Source organism: Octopus bimaculoides, chromosome 5 (assembly GCF_046866305.1).
Source record: "Octopus bimaculoides isolate indiv1 chromosome 5, ASM4686630v1, whole genome shotgun sequence".
Lineage (NCBI taxonomy): Eukaryota > Metazoa > Mollusca > Cephalopoda > Octopoda > Octopodidae > Octopus > Octopus bimaculoides.
In genome coordinates, this window is record NC_142932.1 from 127,904,167 (window position 1) to 127,927,579 (window position 23,413).

General features: G+C 36.8%; 1 long non-coding RNA gene across 1 annotated transcript in view; it reads right to left on the bottom strand.

The window, feature by feature from the left end:
* The window catches only part of LOC128247884 (uncharacterized), a 211,621-nt gene extending 188,445 nt beyond the window's left edge, over window positions 1–23,176 (bottom strand). Inside the window, exon 1 of the long non-coding RNA XR_016242046.1 lies at window positions 21,348–23,176. This is a non-coding gene — a long non-coding RNA (uncharacterized LOC128247884). The remainder of the gene's footprint in view (window positions 1–21,347) is intronic.
* Between the last annotated feature and the right edge of the window lie 237 nt (window positions 23,177–23,413).

The window sequence follows — 23,413 nt, forward strand, 5'->3', positions numbered from 1 at the left end:
TTAACGTAAGTTGGTTAAATTTAACACAACATCCAGAAAGTTAACATTGGCTGGGTTAGTCTCTATTGTAATTGGTAATACAAAATTCTAAAATAAAATACATAAAGTCTTTTTTAAATTACCAAATTACCAAATTAAATCTGGTCTGTATTTATTAGAATTTTTCAGAGAGCAAAGGTAGTTATCTCAATAGTAACAATCTTCAATTCATAGGAATTTGGTTTTTATGTTACAGAATGAGACACGTTACCATTTTCATTGAAATTTATGTCCTTTCTTATTTCGTTTACCTTATTTTAAATTTAAGTGCTTGTCCCTTTATTAACATTGATTAATATTTCCATTAGATTTTTACTTTAGTCAATTGCTTCCTTTATCAAACTCCTTGGTTTGATTAGTTGCTGGAGAATAGAATATTATAAACCATCTTTTAACTTCATATATTATTAATTTCCAAAACAACACTTCAAATTTTACCTCATCATTCTCTCATAGTATTTATTGTTATTCTTAGTTTCCATATATCCATGCAATTTTTCAATGACTTAGATATGTTTACAAACACTTGACCATTAACCCAGGCTCACTTAAAGACATTTACTCTTATGTAACATACATTAATTGAGTTCATATTTGTCCCCTTTATTTCACTATAATTTATAACTGAATAATTTAATCTGCTATTAGTTACAAATTTCCTAAATTTACCAGCATACAACATTTCCCTTTTTTTTACAAGGAAACAAAAATTATTTGCTTTCAACTTGTAATGAGCTTGCTCTTTCTCCTGAAACTTTTCATTTCAATCTGCCGATCTTTTATCTCCATGGTAACTCATAGCAACAGCTATTTATTTTTCAATCTCACCCTTTTCACTTTATTAATATATTTTATCCTTCATTCTCTAGAAATGGTATGCAACCGTTTTTTCATCTTTTTAACATTGCCTTTCACTCCTTCAACAATTTTTCATACAGTTACCTGTTTATAGAATCTACGTTATCATTGTTTCAATTCTTTAAGAAGTTTCATTTTAATGAAACAGTTTCCAGTCATTTAAATGTGTGTATGTGTCTTCTGCTGATGTACATCGGTGCAAGATGTGAACATTAGCTAAAATAATTGATAAACCAGTGCTTCACGTTACTTTAAATTAAAATTCAGAAATGTTTTCATACTATTCCTGGAATATAGTTGCATGTATGGAATTGAATGAAATTCCAATTGCGTGTCTATTGATTTGGCATGAATTTTGATCTTGTTAGTTAAACTGCTTGTCATTCATTTTGGTAGAGTCATTCTTTGTTGTTTTTTAACACATGCACCTTAGAATTCACTCAAATTTCCTTTTTGTAATTAGCAGTTTCTAAGTCGCCCTATACACAACTAAAACCTGATCACTGGTTCAACTATGGCCTTTGACTACCCATTCAGAGATTTACAAAGATGGAGGCTTTGATACTCTAAAAAGATAAAAGTGGGGGGAAAACAAGGGTTAATCAGTGTCTGAGTGTGTGCGTGTGTGTGTGTGCGCGTGTGTATATGTGTGTGTGTGTGTGAGTTTATGGATTAGATATAATGTTGGTTGTGCTCTTTCAAATGGTTTGTTTTTGATCTGAGAATGCAGATGTTCCAGGAAGAGAGACACAACTGGGAATAATGGTCAGTGCCAGGTCAGAGAATAAAATAAAGAGGACGTGAAAAGAAGAAACAAATAAATCTAAATAAAGGGGACCATCTCTGTGAAGCACATCTGTGGAGAAGTTGGGGTGTGTGTTTGTGAATGGCTTCATGGTATTTCTTCCAGGATATTATAAAAACACCCAAATTTATGACCTCCTTATCAGCAATAAACCACAAACCTGTGAACTACAGAACAAACCTCAGATGATCAATGCTTCAACAAAATTTCATGGAAACATGGAAGCTGCAAGCTTCATGGCTCTAACAGCTACAAGTATATCACATTTTCACTGCCTCAACATGCATTTACAGCAACAAGCAGTTGGAATATATCATAAAACATAAAATAAAATTAGGTAGAAGAACCTTTGCTGACAACACAATTATCTGATATAAAATACCATGAAAGCTTAAAAATGAAACACAAATTTGTATTCGCTCAGATGCTCTTGATTCGTGTCATATATTTTATGTCTGCTTCGTTTGTTTGTTTGTTTTACCAGGTGTTTTGCTTCTGTTGTGTTTATTATGTTTGAATTTGTTTCTCTAATGTTTTATAATATGGTCTACCAACTTACTTCTATACTCCTTATTACTCAATATTTGTTTTTATTTTGCTGATTTACCTGATGCTTTGTTTGTTGCAGAGAATCTAAATGCTTCTTTGAGTTTGAGGTTTTACTGCTGCCATTTTTTATATCTGTGTGGAGAGTCAATGTTTCTGCGTATTAAAAGACATTTGTTAGTGTTTCACTTCGAATGGACATAACATACCTGTTCTTCATTATCGATGTATTTCCATTCAGAAATAAAGTTGTGTTGCTATGATTTTTCTTAAATTATTCTCATATTTTGATAGAAGACAGAAATTTCCCAGGTCTTTCCTCACTCTTTCATTGATCTATATATGACAAATATATCATTTACATGCTGGGCAGTTATTATATGTTTATGCCTTGGCAGAATGCCAGATACGCATCTATACAGCTACACAGGGAAGCATGTATGCTATATACATACAAACAGATATACATACATACTTACATGTGTACGTTTATATGTAAGTGTGTGTGTGTGTGTGTGTGTGTGTGTGTGTGTGTGTGTGCATGTGTGTGTGAAAGAGAGAGAGAGATCATCACTTTACGGAAACTCTTTTCATGCTTGCCTGGTTCAGTGTTTCTCTTCCAACGCTGCATTTTGCACTTTGTGGCTTCTTTTCATCTTTGTACAGATCAACTTTCTCAGATCGGTTATCACCAATTCCTCCTTTGTTTTTCTCTTCTGCCAATCCTTTCACTTAGATTGCTTGGCATTGTTTTACTCAGCTTGAGTCCTTTACAAATATTCTTTCTTTACACCTACACAGTCCTCTTGTTTACGCCCAGTTTCCCTTAGACCCAGTTATTCTCTTGGCTTGTCTCTACTCTATTGTTCATTCTCATAGATATTACAAATCTTACATCACATGTGCACCTTATTTCTTTCCTACTTTTGTGCATGATCTGTATTCAATGTTTTGGTACCATGCATGAGGCACTATTCTCATGCATTCTATGCTTCACATGGAGAGTGAATCCTTGTGCTGTTAACTGGAATTATAACTCCCGGAACTTTTTTCTTTTTCTGGCTACTATATTTCTAGAGTACCCACCTCCATTGGTAATGAGGTCCTCTAAGAAAGAGGGGTTACCAGCAACTTCTGCAGAACCAACCAACAAACCAAGTTGAAGGAATCCATTTTATGCAACAGTTGTGCATGTAACCAAACATTCAAATAATTTTTAAAAACAAGAGAGACTTGTGAATTAACCCTTTCGCTACCAACTCAGCTGAAGCCACCTCTGGCTCTGAGTACAAATGTCTTGTTTTCATAAGTTTTGAATTAAAATCTTCCACCAAACCTTAGTCACAATTTATGTTCCTAACACAAGCTTAATGATAACTAAGTTATTTTACTAAATTCTTTGTTATATTTAACTCTTTCGTTACCAACCCAGCTGAAGCTTCCTCTAGCTCTGTAGTACAAATGTCTTGTTTTCATAAGTTTTGAATTAAAATCTGGCTGGTATGAGACTAGTAGATCTAAAAACATGGCTTATAATCAACATCTCACCTCATAAGAAATGAGAAACAACACTTGTATTGCTCAAATGATTGGCACATTGGTATGGTATTCATTATTTGAGATTTCTATGGAGACTATAAATGACACAAAGAAGCATGAAGACAATGTATAATTAACGGAAAAATTTCAGTTTGAAAGTCTGTTACTCAATGCAGTTCTTGAGCTCATCTCATTTCACCCAATGCAGCTCAGGAGCTCATTTTATTTCACAAATCTTATAAAAATTTTTATCAGCACCTCTACGTGTTCCCTTGGGCTCTGTGTTTTTATTTCTTTAGTTCTCTTACAGAAAAATTCAATCTTCTGATATAAGACAATCTCTTTGATGCTTTTAAACAGAGCATATTTCTTTTAAATAATGATAGAAAAATGATAATACTGAAAATTATAAAAAAAGTCACATGTGTAGAAAATAATCTTGTAACAGGTGTAGGTGATTGCATGTGTAACCAGTAGATATTATTAGAGAATGAAGTCAAAAATCACAAATATATCCATGAAAAAATTCTAAGAAGTGATTACATTGTAGTATTAAAATTGTTCAGTGTTAGGAACTCATTCCAGAAAGATTGATGCATCAGCTGTATTCTGGCTGTGAACAAACTTAGCAGACTTTGGTGAAAAACTGGAGAATTAGAAATGAGACAAAAGCTTGATTAGAACCAACAGAATTTAGCATTTTTAATTTTATAAATTCCTTGATGTGCATGGGATTACACTAAGCAACATTCTTTGAAGTGTATTAATTAAGCTGATAGCTATAACTCTTTAAATACCAGAACATCAAAGATGTGCCAGATTATGTTTTAAATTTAGTGGAACTCCAATCTTGCATCTAAATGAGAAATCAAGTTCTGTTTTGCTTCAGAAAACTCAAAGATGTTAGAAGGGACAAATGATGAGACAATTCTTAGCATGCAAGGTTATTATCTTTAAATCTAGCTCACAAGTTGTCCTTGTCTAAATTTTATGCTGACAAAAACAGTTCACATTGTTATGTGGTAAGAAAAACTGATGCAATTTCCAGTGCATAATTTCACAAGAGTAAATTTATTTCAAAATCTACATTGAATGAGAAATAAGGAATTGGTAACACAGTGAAAGGAATTTCACAAATAGTATTTTGTACCTGGATTTATTAAATAAATATTTATTCAGAACTTTTTAATTTACAAAAGACTCTCACTTTAGTCTCAGGTGTGGGAGGGTATTGAATCCCTTTCAATGGCATTTTACTGATTTCTAGAGAATGTGCACATCTATCTTGGTGAACAAGGCAATGACTCACTGTTAGGACCAGTGATGGAAACAGGAGCTTTTGGAACTAGATCAACAGTTAGGCTGTTTCCAGAATAGATACTCAGAGGTCACAGAGGTGTTCATCGAGGATGAATGAAGAGAGAGTCGTATATTCAAGTGATAAAACAGCTCTGGTCTCTAATATGTAGGCATCAATAAGTCATCAGAATGTAACCAGTAGATTGCATTGTTGCAGGTTATTTCTACGCAGCTTCTCAGAACATATATCTGGACATAAAGAAATGCAGCTGATATGCATGTGTGGGTACACACACACACATATATATATATATATATATCTTCCAATCATAAATTAACCTATTACCTTAGTGAATGGATTAAATTGCTTTTAGAAGATGCCATTCAATGACTAAGAGTTACTCAACAGAATATGTTTAATAAAAAATATATAAGAATATTTAAAAACAAAGGACAAGCAAGAAATATGTGTGTGTTTGAGTGTATGTGTGCTTCCATGTGTGTGTGTGGGGAGGTTGCGTGTGTGTGTGTTTGTGTAACTGCATGCAGATTGTTGTTGAGTAATTTTTATTAGCATGGAAATTTTTCCCTTGATGAATCTAGTTATGGCCACAGAGCCATCCTGATCTTCAAAACATAGGTCTATGCCTCCATTTTAAAATATAATAGTGACTTAGCTCTTGCCAAAGGGTGAGTCTGATAAAAAATGTTTCAGGTGTGATCATCTTATCTTTTATTCAGACAGAGTGTATATGATACCAACATCATCCAATTTATCCTTCGTTTTTCAAAATAGTAGTAGGTTGTGATTCGAGGAAGATTTGGCAGATATTTTTAGTGAGTCAGATAACCTAACTTCTTAGGGAGATTACTGAGGGAGTTTGTTGTCTGTTAAATTGGTCGGATCATGTGACTTCATAGCAATTCATTCTTGCAACAGGAAAGAGGTTATATGTATCGAACACAGCACTTCTGATTGTGTGTATAGTACAGCTGTACATAGGAGTCATTCACCTGTTTACATCTGCAGGCCTGGACAGCATATTAATGAGTGCATGGTGGACAGATAAATGCCATATAAAATTTTAACTATGAGATTTATCCATTTGAATGCATCTAGTCATATTTTTTTTTACAAAATCAATAAAATGACACATTTAAGAAAATAATTTTGCTTAGTAATGAAAGAACTCAATTTAGTCTCAATTTATTTCAATCAGGTCATTTCATAAAAACATACAATGAATCGTTAAAAATCTGTAAAACACACGAATTATAAAAAAATAGAAACATGATGCATTGAATGAGGGCAAATTAAGTAGAATGAAAAAAAAAAACTATTTAATTTAAATGCGAACAATCATTGAATCACTGCAAAACTTGATGCTGTTTGTTGGTTGAAACCACCTCAATAATGGTTTTCAGATTTGCTGATGCTTGTAGCAAGACATTGTCTGGCTGGGTTTCAGTCAGTTTCGTTCTTAAGTAGTTGTTAGTCTACTTCATTTTCGAAAATAATTGATCACATGAATAAGTGCTGCCAAATATTGTCTTCCTTTTTGCATGAATAACTAGGTACATTTTCCAGTTAGATGAATATATTTCTAAAGAACTGAAGAACTAACACAATTTTAGAATAAAATTCTTATCTTAATATGTTGTCAAACAACATCCCAATCAATTCTGTTTGATAATTACCTGGTGCAGTCTTCATTTCCTCATCTGTCAGGATAGTAAATAACCTGGCATACAAGCAAAATCAACAAAAAATAAACTATTATTCTTGAACTATTTCACAAAAATGCTTGGATCCTGTACTTCGGTTTTTTAAAAGTGAAAATATGTGATGTATTTCCTTTTCGAAGTCATTTTTCATATATTTCCTTAATTTTTACTCCTCTTTAACTAAAGAAAAAAAAAGAGGAAGAAAAAGTAAAAGAAAAAGATCGACGGTCGTTTTTTTTCCCGAAACTGCCCTTCTGTCATTCAACTCCGTCTTTCGTTGCCTGCTCAGTAAACTTGTTAAGATTTCTATTTTGACTGGTTTTGTAACGTCAAGTAGTTTAGTACAGTTCTATATTTGAGAGATGAGGAATTATGTACATTATTTACATTATTTACATTTGACGGATATTTGTCCTCATCTTGTTTGTTGTTAACAAGATGAGGACAAATACCAGTCAAATGTAAATAATGTAAATAGTTTAGTGTCCAAGTATTTTGAAGCTTTTGAAGCTCAGAGTCAATGTCCTTCATTTTGTATTTATTGCCAAGGGATTTTTTTTTCTGCAATTTATTTTGGAACTTGAATTATATAACAAATATCACAGCAACTGGTTCATCTGGTATGCTGTTATTGAAAGTAGTTGCGAGACATACATGGCAGTGTGTGAATGGGCTATTTAATCTGCTAATATGCCTTTTGACCACCAAACCGAACGGAGTCTCACTGTAAAACAAACGTAGGAATAAGAGATGATTACTCCTAATTATTGCTTTCTGAAATCATTTGTATATCAACAGAGTTTAAGAACGAAAGAATTCAAAGTATATATGTAGCTTTTGGCAGAGTCCAAAGCACCATCTCACCGCTGCTAACAATAATAAAAACAGGATGCTATCAATGACTGATGATGTCAGCAAACAATCGGTTAACGATTGATGGCATCAGCAAAGAGCTGACCACTCAAATCTCTGGTAGAAGTAGGATACCTTTAATATTTTTCTTTTGTCACTTTTCTCTTTGACAGACCATTACCTTTATATAAAACTGACTTCTAACTATCAGTGGTGGCGATACAGTTCAAGCAGTCAATTGCAGGAATTTACGTCTCTCAGCATTGGATGACGACGACGATGATGTTGGCGGTCTTGATATAACTCAAACCAAGTTACTACTAGAATCCTCACCACTCACAGCAACTGTCTGTGTTGGGACACATTTTACACAAACTGCTGAGCTGATTCACTGGGTTTAAATATCTTCTTTTTCTGTCATTCATCGTAATAACACATTATTTGGTTAACGATAAATAAATATTTTATATGTGGAACTTCCGTTGGATTTCTTGTTCTTCCATTTCTCAACTCATCCAAAGTATAACTTCGTTACTCCGGTGACAACCAAATCGAAATATTTTCCCGTTAAACGTATCTTATTAAAATGTATTATATTTTCTTCGATCGTGGATTTATTTTCTTAAAACACAGCGACGCTATTTCTGTTTACTCATTTAAACTATCTCACCTGAAAACGTGCGTACACAAAGAGAATATCTAATGCATATTAATTAGGCGGTTCCATTTCCTGAGACTAGTATGCATCAATGTTTGATTTGGAATAAATCGGAACCTTCAATCCATGTTACAAGACACCATTCGTGATTCATAAAGAATAAGAATTTCTTGGAATAAACAAAAAGCGTTTACGGATCAGCTACGTGTAGTATTGCAACATTTACTCGTGACCTGTATCATGCCTACGTGTTGTATGTTGCCTACCCTTAGCATATTGTATGTCTAGCATACACATGTATCTATGTACCTGTTGACAAGGCACAATAACTACGATGCTTAAAGGTCTTATCTTTGTACTCTGACTTTTCTACACAACACAGAATTATGCCCTTCGTCAAAGTATTTTTACCACTCAATGAAGAAAAGCACAAGTTTCAGTTTCAAGTCTCTTGCCGCTAAGGTTAGTGAATTAACGACCATTGATATTCTGAACTCACTCAACTGGCTAGAAATAGCAACCAAATTACCTTAAATCATGAAAAGTCATGTAGAAAAGATGGTGAATGCCAGAATACCTTAGAGCATAGGTTTGCTCCATTAGAGTCGACCCGGGCCTAAATAAAAACAAATTCATGATTGAGAGTTTAAGTGTTATGAAGGACATTTTGTTGTGAAGCTTGCTTTCCAACAACATGGATCCGGGTTCAGTCTCACTGTATGGCGCTTTGGGCAAGTGTCTTCGGACCAACCGAAGCCTTGGAGTGGATTTGGTAGATGGAAACCGAAAGAAAGCCATCGTATATATATATATATATATATATATATATATATATATATATATATATATATATATATATATATATATATATGGAAAGCTAGTTATAAAACTCTCTGTGAGAGATGAACACAGTAACTGTGCTGACAAGTAACATTTGTCGTCACTTCAACATGGCTGTTCGCAATCATGGCTGTTCGCAATATATATAAATGCAAGCAAACGGAACACTGATGTTGAAGTAGAGACAAACGTTACTTCTCAGTAGAGTTACTGCGTTCATCTCTTACAGAGATTTTATAACTAGCTTCTTGACTTGTTGCAAGATCAGCGACTGAATGTTGTTTGATGTCCTAAATATTGTGAACAGAAGCGAGCTACTGCCATCTCTGGAAGAGGAGGTGTCCAGCACTGAGGAAGGGCAGAAATAGCCCGAAATCAGGTTGATCTGCTGCTCCCGTCGCTTGAAGGTGGTAGGGGTTCGCTCCCCTGCTCGCAATATATCGGAAGCAGGTTGCATCGTTAACCAGCTCGAGGGAATGTCCTGTTGGGGTTAAAAAATCGTAGCAACGTCCGTTTGAACGGAGCAGCCATTTCATGCAGGTTTCATCCTCTCTGTTCTTCATGAAGGATCGCTCAGAGATATATACAAGAATTTACTTGTATATATCCTTGTATCTTAGAAAATTTTAGCTCTCTTTAAAATATAGAACAGTCTTTGATTATTACATAAGGATATATTGAGAATATTTATGGAACAAGGAAGTTGTGTGCATAGCAGATCCCTTACGTGTCGTCTAAGGTTCATTCACCCGTTGGCAAAGAACCTACTAAAATAACAACTTGACAACGGCAACTAATAACATAGAACAGTCCAAATATGTATTTCAAAGACTGATACATGCAGACAACTGTTTTCTCTGCTGATGAGATTGAGTTCCCAATCGAAATACAGCTATATCTAGGGTAGATTTATATCTATTTACTTGATGGTGTAATGTACTTCGCAGACTACTTTGTGTGAAAACTCTTGCAGGCGTGTTAGAGAATGTTTGATAACCTCAGTATTTTGAGCACTCTTTGGCAATTGTATAAAATATTTTGAAGGAATGAGTGTATATGTGTGTATGCATGTTTGTGTTGTTGGTTGCTTGTCATCTGAGTAGCGGGAAATGAAGATATATTTCGTTGACTGTTTGAATAATAACTGAAGCAAACTTGCAAATATTTAACTGAATATATATTGCCGAACATAAAGATATTTGGTGTTGGCTATTCACAATGAACAATATTAATAATTGCTGACTGGGGGGGGGGGATAGAGGAGCGAGAGAAAGAGAGAGAAACTGTGCCGCGTCCATAGAACTTACTAATGAGATATTGTGCGAATATTCAGAGTGGGTCTGTCTGAGAACCTGGAGTTGTCTGCGTAAGTCTCCCAAACCATTTATATAGTAAGAGTAGAGGTGTGAGTCAGTCTGTCCTCTTCAACACTACAATTAGAAAAGCAACTAAAGTGGGTTTTTTTATAGAGCCAAGAAGAACATTCGAGAAAACCATATCGCGCCACAGCCTCAGGTTGATTGATAGATTATTTATAGACTGATCGCATGAAATTATTGTGGTTCACTCGTGATGTCTAACTGAGTATCTACAGGTTAGGTTTCAAATCACCGCTACATATGTATATGTGTTTGTATAGGTACAAAGATGTGAGCATGCAAGCGTGTGCGTTCGAAAGGCGACAGGCCGGCAGAAACGTTAGCACGCCGGGCGAAATGCTTAGCGGTATTTCGTCTGCCGTTACGTTCTGAGTTCAAATTCCACCGAGGTCGACTTTGCCTTTCATCCTTTCGGGGGTCGATAAATTAAGTACCAGTTACGCACTGAGGTTGATGTAATCGACTTAATCCCTTTGTCTGTCCTTGTTTGTCCCCTTGCGGGCAATAACGAAATAAGTGTGTGCATTCAATGTATATGACTATATACATATCCAAAGACACAACTACAATTCAGTAATATGACAAAGAAAATAATGCCTTCTTGACACTCGTTGTTTCTATCAGACCTCCACGCAGCAGCTGTTTATAACAAAAGGTTCGTTTGACCAGTGGTATACGTCCGGTCTTTCTCCAGAAAGAGGAAGCATAAGTATTCCATTCTGCTTAGCCATGACGTGGGGCAACGCACGACGGTCAGGCAGAAGCAGATGATGGATGTGATGCAAGCATTCACATCTCTGAGCGACCCTTCACGATAGTTTCCTCTCGGACCATTTCTGGATGAGATTAACCACACTGCAAAGAAGACTTGCTACAGTATGCTGCTAGTGCAGAAGGAGTTAACAAAAGTGGACTTGCGAATGCTCATGAATTCCGAACAAGAACAGCCAACGAGAGAGAAGAGACCCTACTCCGTACGGAATTACACGATCAGTTCCACCATGAAACCAACAAATTAAAAGACCCGGAAGCATCATGGAGGTGGCTCCAGAAGGATGACCCCAAAACGAATACTGAAAGCCTAAGCATCGTGGCCCAGGGCCAGGTATTGATTACCAACTCAGTGAAAAAGAATATACACCACACAAGTGCAACGAACCTCTGCAGAATGTGTGGGAAGAGGGTCGAAAGTGTGACTCACATTGTTAGTGCTTGTGAAAGTTTTGCGCAGAAAGAATACAAGCGTAGACACGACAAAGTAGCCCCAAACCTCCACTGGCTTCTATCCCGTAAGTAAGGATATGAAGCCACGGGTGCTTGGTACTGGCATACACTGGAAAATGAAATGGACAAAAAGGGGAAGGCAAAAATTCTCTGGGACTTTGATTTTCAGACAAAGTTGTAGAGCACCGAAGGCCGGATATAGTAACCTTTAGGTGGGACAAACAAGAGTGCCTAATAATTGATGTGGCAGTGTCAGGAGATCAACATATCATCATGAAAGAAAGAGAAAAGGATGATAAATATGGAGACCTGAGAATTGAGATTGTTAAGATGTGGCAGCTACGATAGTCGAACATAAAGATTATCCCTATTGTCATCGGAGCATTGGGTTCAATACGACCCATTCTGAAAAAAACAAAAACAAAAAAACATCTGAAAACCTTAGAGATACCCTATAATTTAGATATATTGCAAAAGTTGGCATCACTTGGAACTGCACGCATATTGTGTAAAGTACTGTTTGTCTGAGGTCCTTGTTGTGACTTACAAACATTAGAAACCCCCAGCAGATACAATGTCTTCAATCAACAAACTCACGATATTGTATACTGTGCGACGTCTATAATAATAATAATAATAATAACAATAATAATAATAATAATAATAACGAGCACTCAGAGAGATCGTAAATCTCTGCCAAGGCAACTCCAACGTCCTCCCAACGATTATCCAGAGATGATTTTTAAAATGAGAATATCTGAAATAAACTCGACTGCCCTCATAAACGAGAATACTAAAAATGAATCCGACCGCTCTCAAATATTAAGTGAAAAAAAAACGGAAAAATAATCCAGAAACCCTGTCCAGTATCGGATTGATCCTCAAATCTAATCAGTTTGTGCCAGTCACGAGGCCAAACATCCCTGAAAGTTTCATCCGAATCCATCCAGCGGTTCTTAAGATATCTTGTCCACAGATAAACAAACAAACACGACTGAAAACAATACCTCCACCTTCACCAAGGCGGAGGTAATAATAGTTATGATAATAATTCCAAAACAATATTTCTCCTGCCCCCAAAACATGGTAGTTTTAAACCACCCTAGTCATAATACCCAGAATGTAAGAAACCATTCCTGATTTCTTCTTCAGAGCAAATTCCTCAGTGGAGATTAGTAGATTAGATTCATCCCAATGTGCTATTCGTGTTTATTATGCTGAGCGTAGAAGTAAAGGTAAGACCTAGTTGTTGATAATTTCAATGTATGAAGTTAAATGCTTCGGAAATTTGACCAGCATTTCTGTTAATTTGCTCCATTTAAGAAACCCTAATCATTAAGAAAATAACGATTTGCACATTTACATTTGAAATAAGTAACTTAAGTTTCCTTGCCCGATGTCTCATCATTTAGCCCTCATTCTAGTTTATCTTTCCTTTTAGTCTACGTAATGTATCGTTCTGTACGAAAGACATAGAAAGGAAACATTTTTTTAAAAATTCTAAAGAGATAAGATCGTACAGACCTATCTACCCAGAGTTTTATTATAACAGAGCCTTTAAGATAAGATGGTCTGTTGAAAATAGCTTCTGAAACCATCTCAGAGATCTTTTTGTTCTGTTCAAAACCTTGGAATTTATTCACTTTGCATCGTTGAAAGTAAGAAATTCTGTCTGAGATGGAAACATCTAAAAGAATCTTCATTCACAACAAGATCATTTGTCTTATTAAGTATGCTTTCATATTGTTTATGATGTGGTCTATGATTAATTCAAACAATTTTATAATCAGTCAAATTGATCAATTCAAATTCCATTCCCCAAGTGAAATTCATTGAATAAAAGACTTTTCATCCAATCGTTTCTTCATTGTTTCAAAAGAGTGTACGCCATGACGAATTGAATTCTTTGTCCAGTTCACAATATGTATTGTCGCTAAGGAGTTGATAAGAAAGAATATCTCAAACAATGCAATTGTACATAACTAATGAATCAAAGAAGTATTGTTTCAAAGAAATGCAAGTAATAAAATATCAGAGAGTCACAAATTTAATCAATTTTTATTATTGGTTGCAGATTTTAAATTGCTCCACCAAGACAAATTGTCCTTTTAAAAGGATGAAATACTTCCATTTTGACTTGCTACCAAAACATTGATAGTCCATTTTTATTCTATTTTATTTATTTACATTTTATTTATTTTATCCATTTCTGTATGCGTATGTATATCCATGTGTATGTATGTGTGTATACGTATGCATATATATATGTATATATATGTGTAGTGAAACTACCTACCGCCATTAGATACAAAACTGCTATCGCCATTCTTCTCATTTAAATATAAATAAATGCGAGCGTAGTAGAGAACCCATTCCTTGTCATCACGTGACTGATCATTATTCGAATCGGCAACTTCTTCGAACCTTTCCCGCCAGAACGCAAACTGACCAATCACGGCCCCTAATAAGGTCACGTGATAGAGTAAAATTCTGAAGGCATTTGGAGCCCTCTTAACGCTATATATAGATCAACTCATACCCCACAAATTTGTCTCGGTCCAGTTTCTCTTTGAGAACTGTTCAGTGTACCACACGACAGCAGCAGCAGTTCCAGCGACCACTTCAACAGCTTCGTCCAGCCAACGATGACCACCGCCGTCGCCACATCAGCAACAAGAGTCTACGACTACTATCCAGCATCATCGTCATGACCAACACGATTCTACGATTACTACTACCAAGCATCAATCTCCACCAGCGTCAACACGACTTACTATGTACACCAAACCAAACCTCCGCGGCACATCTCTCTCTTCGATTCTGTTAGGTGACTCAGCTTCACCACGATAAATAAACAGACAAGAAATTCTCAGCCAGCGACGAACATCTGTATAACAAGAATCACGGCCCGGCATCGATGCCACGACATCACAACTAGTGATCAGCTCTGCCAAACTCAGCCAACTCACTTCACATACAGATTCATATTATTGTGTACCCAAGAACTGGTATAATTGTTCACGTGTTATTGACTCTCTTTCTATCTGCTGTAAACACTCATACACACATGTATCACTCACATACACACTTTTCTTTGTACGACGGCCTGTCTTTGATTATGTTCTTATATGTCGCATTCACACTCACACACAGACATACATCTTTAACGCCATAATAAATATCTCTGTTATTCCTCTTATACGGTTGTGGTCTTTCATTACTGGTCATCTATGTTATCGTCGCATAACATATCATGTATATCATCATTGATATATATATTTTGTGTTCGACCGTGTGACGCGTTTAAATAAAAGGAGTCCTCTGTTTTTCCATTCGTCACCATTTCTCTTTTTATGAGTTCGCACGGTCGTCCCTTACATATGTATATGCTTGTATAATCATTCGTCTTTCTTATTTCTCTGTCTGCTTGTGTCTCTCTTCTTTCTTTCAACTCGCTCACTTGTTTTTTGTCTCTCATTTCATCTGCTTATCTTCATTCTTTCTCTGCTCTGTCCGAGTCCATCCCCATCACACAGGCTCTTCTGATCTCCCATAATCCTATTACTTATGCAAAGCCAGCTCAAAGTACCGACAACAAGGGCAGTCACACGGGGCACCATGTCTTAGGAGGCGCCACAGGAGGGCATGACAAAGACAAGGACATTTCCACGACCGTCAACTTGTACACGCCGAAGTTCAGCTTGTCCGGGGCGCCAGCAAACCTTAGGACCGGCCCTGTACTTATACCTGATTCGTTCTTTCTAAACTTGGATTAGCTACAAGTCATATCGTTTTTGTTATACCTCTCTCTTTGTTCAAGGACTTCAATCCAACAATCTGTTATTCATTTCTTTCTCTTACCATTACCTGTACTAATAATAATTATGGTTTGTTTTTTCCCTCCAATCGAAACATATTCTCTATTTAATTTTCTTTTGTTATTTTGCGCTCTGTCTATCTCAGCCATAAAAATTATTTTTGCAACTTTTTAAGACAACAGTTTTAAAATAGTTACTGCAGCTCATTTCTCGTAAATTTCCCAGTATTTTGGCGTGCTTGTCATTCTTTCCCGTAACCTAATTTTTTCTATATCATCCTGTATTCCCTAGTGTCGTCCTCCGTTATACATCTACCAGCACACTGCATTGAGCAATCCTGTTGTTGTTAAACATGCTGAAATCGTTACGGTTTTCAGGAACAGTTGACGAAGAGAAAATGCTGTTCAGTGTTTTCATCATTTCACTTGGTGTCTGTGCCTTTTCTTTTATTTATTTGCAATTCCACACTGAAGTACACACATAAAAATTTACACACACACACACACACACACACGTTGTCATTGCTCTCGCACACACACACACACACACGTTGTCATTGCTTTAGTTTTAATTTTGTGTGAGCACTGTTAAATTGCTTTGTTGAAAAATGACAAAACAACTACGCACTCCGGATAAGATCTGTGTCCATCTCTTTACCTTCTCGCAATGGATTGTTTTGCTGTACATATGCAAACATATACAAGCATTCATACCAGCATGTATATGTTATTCACATACACACTGATATTTATACATACACATATATTATACATACATATCAGAGTCTCGTTTCTGTGTTAGGAATAGGATTTCTCTGTATCAGAGAGAAATTTGTAAAACACAAGCATATGAACATACATACACACAAGCGTAGCTAGATGCATATATGCATCAGTCCGTCCGTTCGTCCATGCATGCATGCATACATACTTACATACATATTAGGGGCAATGTTATGTACCGTCATAGAGGTTAGCTGCCCTGAAGATATAAATATCTCATTGAAAATCCAAAGAGAAAGAAGATATCTATGGACAACTGGTTCGAAACCTCCAGCTTCTTTATTCAGACTATGAATTCATATTCATACCAATAATAATTGGAGCATTAGGTTTTGTTAGTAAATGTTTAAAGGAGAATCTGGATTAACTGGGATTTTCAGAAAGAGAAATCAACTGGTTAATTCATACATTACAAGTCCAATCTGTGAGCGGAACAGTAAAAATATGCAAGACTTTTCTCAAGTTCCAATTGTGAATTTGTCTGCATTAACAACATCCCAAAAATGGAGCCTTGTGTCTATATTGGAAACTGGCTCCCTCCTCAGTGGAAAAATTATAATAATAAAAAAAATAGAAGAGACATACATACATACATACATACGTACATACATACATACATGCATACATACATGATGGCTGCCCCTCGTTATCGAGTATGACCATTGCATGAGGCTAAACTATTAACAGTGCTGTGATCGAACGTGACTTTTTAGCACAGCTAAAGATCTACAACGTCTTGTACAGAAATGGCAGCTAAATCCTTTACCGGCAATAGCCGGCTGTAGTTGTAACTGGGCTTCATGTACCTTTGCATGTTGTTTAAGTCCTCTTGCTGAATTACACTCCCTTCCACATGTCTGACAGATATGATTAGTATGGTGTGTAGCACCACCACCATCGGCCTGGTTGTTAATCACCAGTCTCGCTTTATGACTACGAAGATGACTCCTGAGTCCAGCTTTACTGAGGCACGGTCTTGCACAGACACTCCATGTCAGCGTCATAGGAAGACCCTTACCATCTGGAAGTGCAACAGCAATGCCCTTCCCGACATCCCTCCTTACTTTCTCATATGTAACTCGAGATTTCTCAGAAGTAGCTGTCCCGTCATGCACAATCCTTCTCCACCTGCTACGGTCAATAGCTATGCCCTCCCATGTGTCAGGAGAGATGCTAGCATCTCTTAAGGAAGCCTTCAGCAAGTCTATATCTCATTTTTGGCTTATGTGGAGGTCGTTCTCCTTTAGCTAACTCTTCATAAAAGAGTTGTTTTGGCATCCTTGAATCTTTCATCCTGACCAGATGACCACTCCATCTGAGCCTTTGCTTCAACACAAGAGCTTCGATACTTTCACACCAAGAGCTTTCCAACATCTCAAGATCACTGATGCGGTCTTCCCACTTAATGCCATAGTCTGTCTGAGACACATCTGATGGAAACGTTCCAGTTGTTTAAGGTGGTATCGATACGTGACCCAGATCTCGCAGGCATAAAGAAGAGAAGAGAGTACACATGCCTTGTACACCTTTATCTTTGTCTTCCTGCATATGTCTCGGCGACTCAAGAGGCGCCTTTCTAGCCTTCCGAAACCATCACTTGCTTTCCTAATTCTGTATGGAATTTCTTATCCAAATTGCTATATATATTAACAGTACTTCCCAGGTAGACAAACTGATCGACTACACCAAGTCGTTTACCTTATACATAGATATTTGGTTCACTAGGCTGCTTACCAGGGGAGGGTTGGTACATGACAACCGTTTTCTTGAGACTGACTGTCAATCCTAAGGTAGTGCAAGCATCAGAGAATGCATTCAAAATGTGTTGCATATTAATCTCTGTTTGCACTGCTAGAGCACAATCATCTGCATACAAAAGGTCTCTGATGATATTAAATATGCTGCCAGAGGTTCGATAATGGATGTAAACACCATATCTGCAATTTTTGAACACAATACAGAAAACCATCACAAAATATATGGCAAATAGGGTCGGTGCCAGAATATCCCCCTGTTTCACTCCATTTTGTACTGAGATAGGCTCCGACATTTTACCTCTAACATTAACCCTACCCTTCATGTCTTCATAAAAAGACCTAACCAAAGCAAGGAACTTTTCAGGACAACCAAGTTTCTGGAGGTCTTTCCATAGTGCTTTTCTATTAACTGTATCGAAGGCCTTTGTCAGATCGACAAAAACCTGATATAAATCGAAACCCTGTTCCACACACTTTTCCTGAAGCTGTCTAGCTGAGAAGATCACATCAGCAGTGCCACGTCCCACACGAAAACCAGATTGACTTTCTGGAAGAACACAATCTGCAACGTGTTTCAGCAGACGATCCAGAAGTACCCTGCATAAAACCTTTCCCACGGCAGAAAGCAATGATATTTTTAAGGCGGCGAGCTGGCAGAAACGTTAGCTGTTACGTTCTGAGTTCAAATTCTGCCGAAGTCGACTTTACCTCTCATCCTTTCGGGGTCAATAAATTAAGTACCAGTTATGCACTGGGGTCGATGTAATCGACTTGATCCTTTTGTCTGTCCTTGTTTGTCCCCCCTATGTTTAGCCCCTTGTGGGCAATAAAGAACTAAAAAAAGAAATAAGAAAGCAATGATATTCCCCTATAGTTACCACAATTATTCCTGTTGCCTTTTCCCTTATATAAGACCACCATTACTGTATCTCTCCAGTCCTCAGATTCACTAGCCCATATCCTGCCAAACAAAGAGTGAAGTTGCTGCAGAAGTTTCTCACCACAGTGCTATAACAACTCCGCATGTATGCCATCCATACCCGGAGACCTCCCATTATTCATCCTTGAGACAGCCACTGCAACTTCTTCCAGATTTGGTGGTTCTGTGAGAGCCGCCTTCACAGGTAATTCAGGGATGAGATTGAGAACATCCTCACTAACTACAAACTGCTGATTCAAAAGTTCATCAAAGTGTTCTTGCCACCTTCGCAGAATTCCTTGTGAATCACGAAGAAGTTCTTTACCATCCCTGCTTCGAAGTGGTGTCATCAGAAAAGAAGTCGGTCCATAAACTTCTTGCAAGAGACCATACAACAGCTTTGTGTTATTGGAATCCGACGCCGCCTGTATCTCATCAGCCTTCTTACTCCACCACGTATCCCTCATTTGAGAGAGCCTCCGCCTCACACGTGATTTCACATCCTTGAGTTCCCTATGCTGATAAATAGTGTGACATAGTACGTTTTTATCAGCCAATAAGTCATCTATATGTTCATCATTTTCTTTAAACCATTTCTTTAAAATTGCTTTCTTTGTATCAATCCCAGAAATTTCTTGCCTATATCATAAACTGACTTTTTAAGGGTCGGCCAATCCTCCCCAATACCCGCAACATTCATTTCCTCTCGTAAACGTCTCTTCACACTATTACACCTAAGACGAGCAACATTCAGTCTTTTAGGTAGGGTAATACCTGCAGCCCGGATTTTACTTTACATTACATAAATACACACACACACATCCATCCATACATGCATATCCTCACTGCTATAAATAAATGCTTATTCTTGTTAGACATTATAACCCCACCAAAAGGGAAACAGCATTAAAATCCTTTTCAAATCACATTCCACTGTCTTTTAAAAGGAAAGCACACGCAAGTTAATGTAGATGACATAGTTCTAGATACACGACTCCTCCATAAAAAGACAGGACAGTTATGGCCATTCTTGATCAGCTTCATTCTGCAAGTAAACAATGGAGTAACCCAAAGTGTAGCTATTTTATAACCGTTTTACTCGTAGATCAATTACTTTATCCACATGCTGCCAGGCAAAAGGTGAGACGTGTGAATGAGTCGGCTGGTCTCAATGCTCTGCCAAAAGTGTTTTTTTATAGGGCACAAGGAAAATGTTCTAGGAAATCGAATCGCATGATGGCTTGATACTGATTTGTGGCTTAATGAAACTATTGTGATTTGGTCGTGATGTCTGACTGGCTAACTAGCAGTTCGGTTTCGAACCACCGCTACAAAAGCAATGAAACTAAAATAAGTCCTTTTTTTCAGGTCACAGAGTATATTGTGGTGAGGTTATCAACAAAAGAAGTGAAGCAGCAAGATTGTCAGATGTGTTTGTTAAGAAATTTCCAAACAATTCTTAATGATGATAAAGTCTAAAAGATCTAACTTCATTAAGAATTGCAAAAGACAATAAAACATAACTTTTGTGTCTGGCCCTGTAGATTCAATAGAATTGGTTGACTGAAAGAAGATAAGTTTGAACAAAAATGATGGCTTCTTTGAAGATGTTAGTTCAGGATTTTTCAAAGTCATTAATTAAAAACAATCTTTTAACAAATGATATTCAGTTACATTCCTGTCATGTTATAAATTCATAGAATGATCAAAATTAGTCAGTTAAAGACGTGACCAAACTACATACAAGCAGAACATTTTAACACTTCCTATTCGTTTTAATGTATTGTAAAATATAAAACCAAATGTTTTGCTTGTCCTATTACGAGGAGACCAACGGTCAAAGTCAGACTAGCATTCAACATCTCATTGAGTATCTAAGATTACATCATACAATGTTACCTTCCTTTTTTTTGAGAAAGGATGTATATTAGTTTCAAATTTAGGCACAACACCAGTAATTTCGAGGAAGAGGCCAAGTCGATTACTAGTAATTAATCGGTACTTATTTTATCAACCCCGAAAGAATGAAAGACAAAGTCAACTTTGACGGAATTTGAACTCAGGACGTAAATACGGACGCAGCGCCACAAAAGTATTTTCCCCGTGATTCTGCCTGTTCATCGCCTTCACAAACGATGTATATTAACAATGACACGTGTATTATTTTTAATGGATTAGTCAATGATATAGATGCTATCCTATCGGCAGCAGTTTTTTTCCAACAGGGAAATGATATTAAAGATATTGTTTCAAGAAGGTTGAACAACAATATAATTTCTTGAGGAAGGAAATAATAAATTTTCTTACCTTATATTGTTCTTCTAATTGAATCACCAGCACAGAAAACGATTTTGAATGTTTGTCTAGAACGCTAGACTGAGAACATTTGATGCGAAGAATATTTAAACTGTAGTCTTCTTTGAAGCAAAACACAGAACACAAAAAGCATTACATAAGCAGTGTAACTGTCGCCATTCTGCCTGATGTTTTAAATGTTACAAGGATTGTTTTGATGGCGGTGTATACTTCAGTGTGCAGCAAAATAACCCCAACAAATATTAAATATTCTTCAGAGTAAACATATTCTGTTCCTATGTTTGTTTTTATAACATTTTTCGTCTTCTATTCCCCACCCCTTTGGTGAAGATATTATTTGCATATTTGTTGTCGTTTATGCTTCATATTTCTTGAGGTAACCAAAGACATTGCATCTATATTGAAACAACGTCGGGTATATGCAAGGATTACGTAGTGTTATCCAGTCGAGGTGTACAAATGGCTCACAAAAACAGCTCAGCGTAGTAAGATGGCAGAATCTTTTGCATGCCGGGTAAAATTCTTAGCGGCCTTTCGTCTGTCCTTATGTTCTGAGTTCAAATTCTGCCGGGGTAGATTTCGATTTTCATCCTTTCGGGAGTCAATAAAATAGGTATCTGTTGAACACTGGGGTCGATGTAATCGACTTAGCCCCTTCTAAATTTGAAATCAATATTTTGATGATAATGAGCAATGATTATTTACTAAACCAAGGGCTGAAAGTTTTTGCCAAGACATGTTTGCATTCGATGATTCTCTACGAGCTGGAAAGCAAGCATATACACTTTTCCTTCGTTTGTTTTGTTTAACGACTTCGACGAGAGTAAATTCATGGGCTGGGATTTTTATGGCCAGATTCTTTTCCTGTCTCAACGCTTATCTCTTTTATGTAAGGAATTTTTTATTTCAAACAAATTCAAAAGTACGGAAGTATATGGTCGATTTAGTTGACAGGAAACATCGACAAACTTTACCGGTTGCAGCCTAACCAAATTAATAATATCACTATCCATAGGTGGGTTGCAAAAAGTTACTTCATCCATACGCGTTGCTCTGCGTAGCTTTCTAAATATTCACACGAACACGCACTCGCGCACACACGCGTGTATACATATAGGGCTTTCCTATAAGGTGTTATCCACCCCTGATTGGAACTCTCCCGTATGACATGTACGCATGCTCAGTGACTTGCTTTAACAGTTGCAATCAGCTGAATGCACATTGCCAGTGACATTTGACATAATTACCCACACTCTGTGGTCAGGATTTTTTTTGGGGGGTTTGATGTCGGTATCGAAGGGATTACCAGACACCGGACAATACAGTGAGAGCAGCTTTCACTCACATCGTGGTATTCGATGCTGTGTACGTGTCTGTCGTGGTAAAATATGCCACTCCTTAACTGTTGCTTTGCTTTCATCCGTAGCACGAGGTAATTATGTCATTATCTGTGAAATTCGGCAACTTACAAAGATCTTTAGATCAGGCAATACTTCACCGAGAGGAGATATAAGCTTCTGCTTATTCCTGTCTGAAGTATCGTCCCATACTTCAGACTTATCGTCCGATGAATTTACTTTGTTGACATTCTTCATCGACAAAATTTTTATTCCTTTCAACCTTTCAGTCAAGTCCGCCTTTCTTCCAGTAACATACTGTCCATATAATAAATATTTCTTTAACTCAGGCACAGTAAGTACTTCGATAGCTGAATCATCAAGCTGCTTTATATCCATGATAAGACGTAAAACAATAACAATGGCGTGGGTTAGCCTCCGGAAGTTTAATTATCTACATGGAGCGCCGCCTAGCCAAGGGAGATAACCTACTTATAGGAAAGCCCTATACGACGGGCTTTTTCCAGCATCCGTGAGATTTGAGAACTGAGACACAGTGAGGTTAGAGAAGGAGAGGACGAGAAGGGACATATGTTGTATAAAGCATAAGGTTACTTGTAGTTTAATAGAGGGCGATAAGTTGTTATAAAAAACGAGCGTACATACACACACGTCTTTAGGAGTGTTGTGTTAGTGTAGACGAGGTATTTGAATTCACTC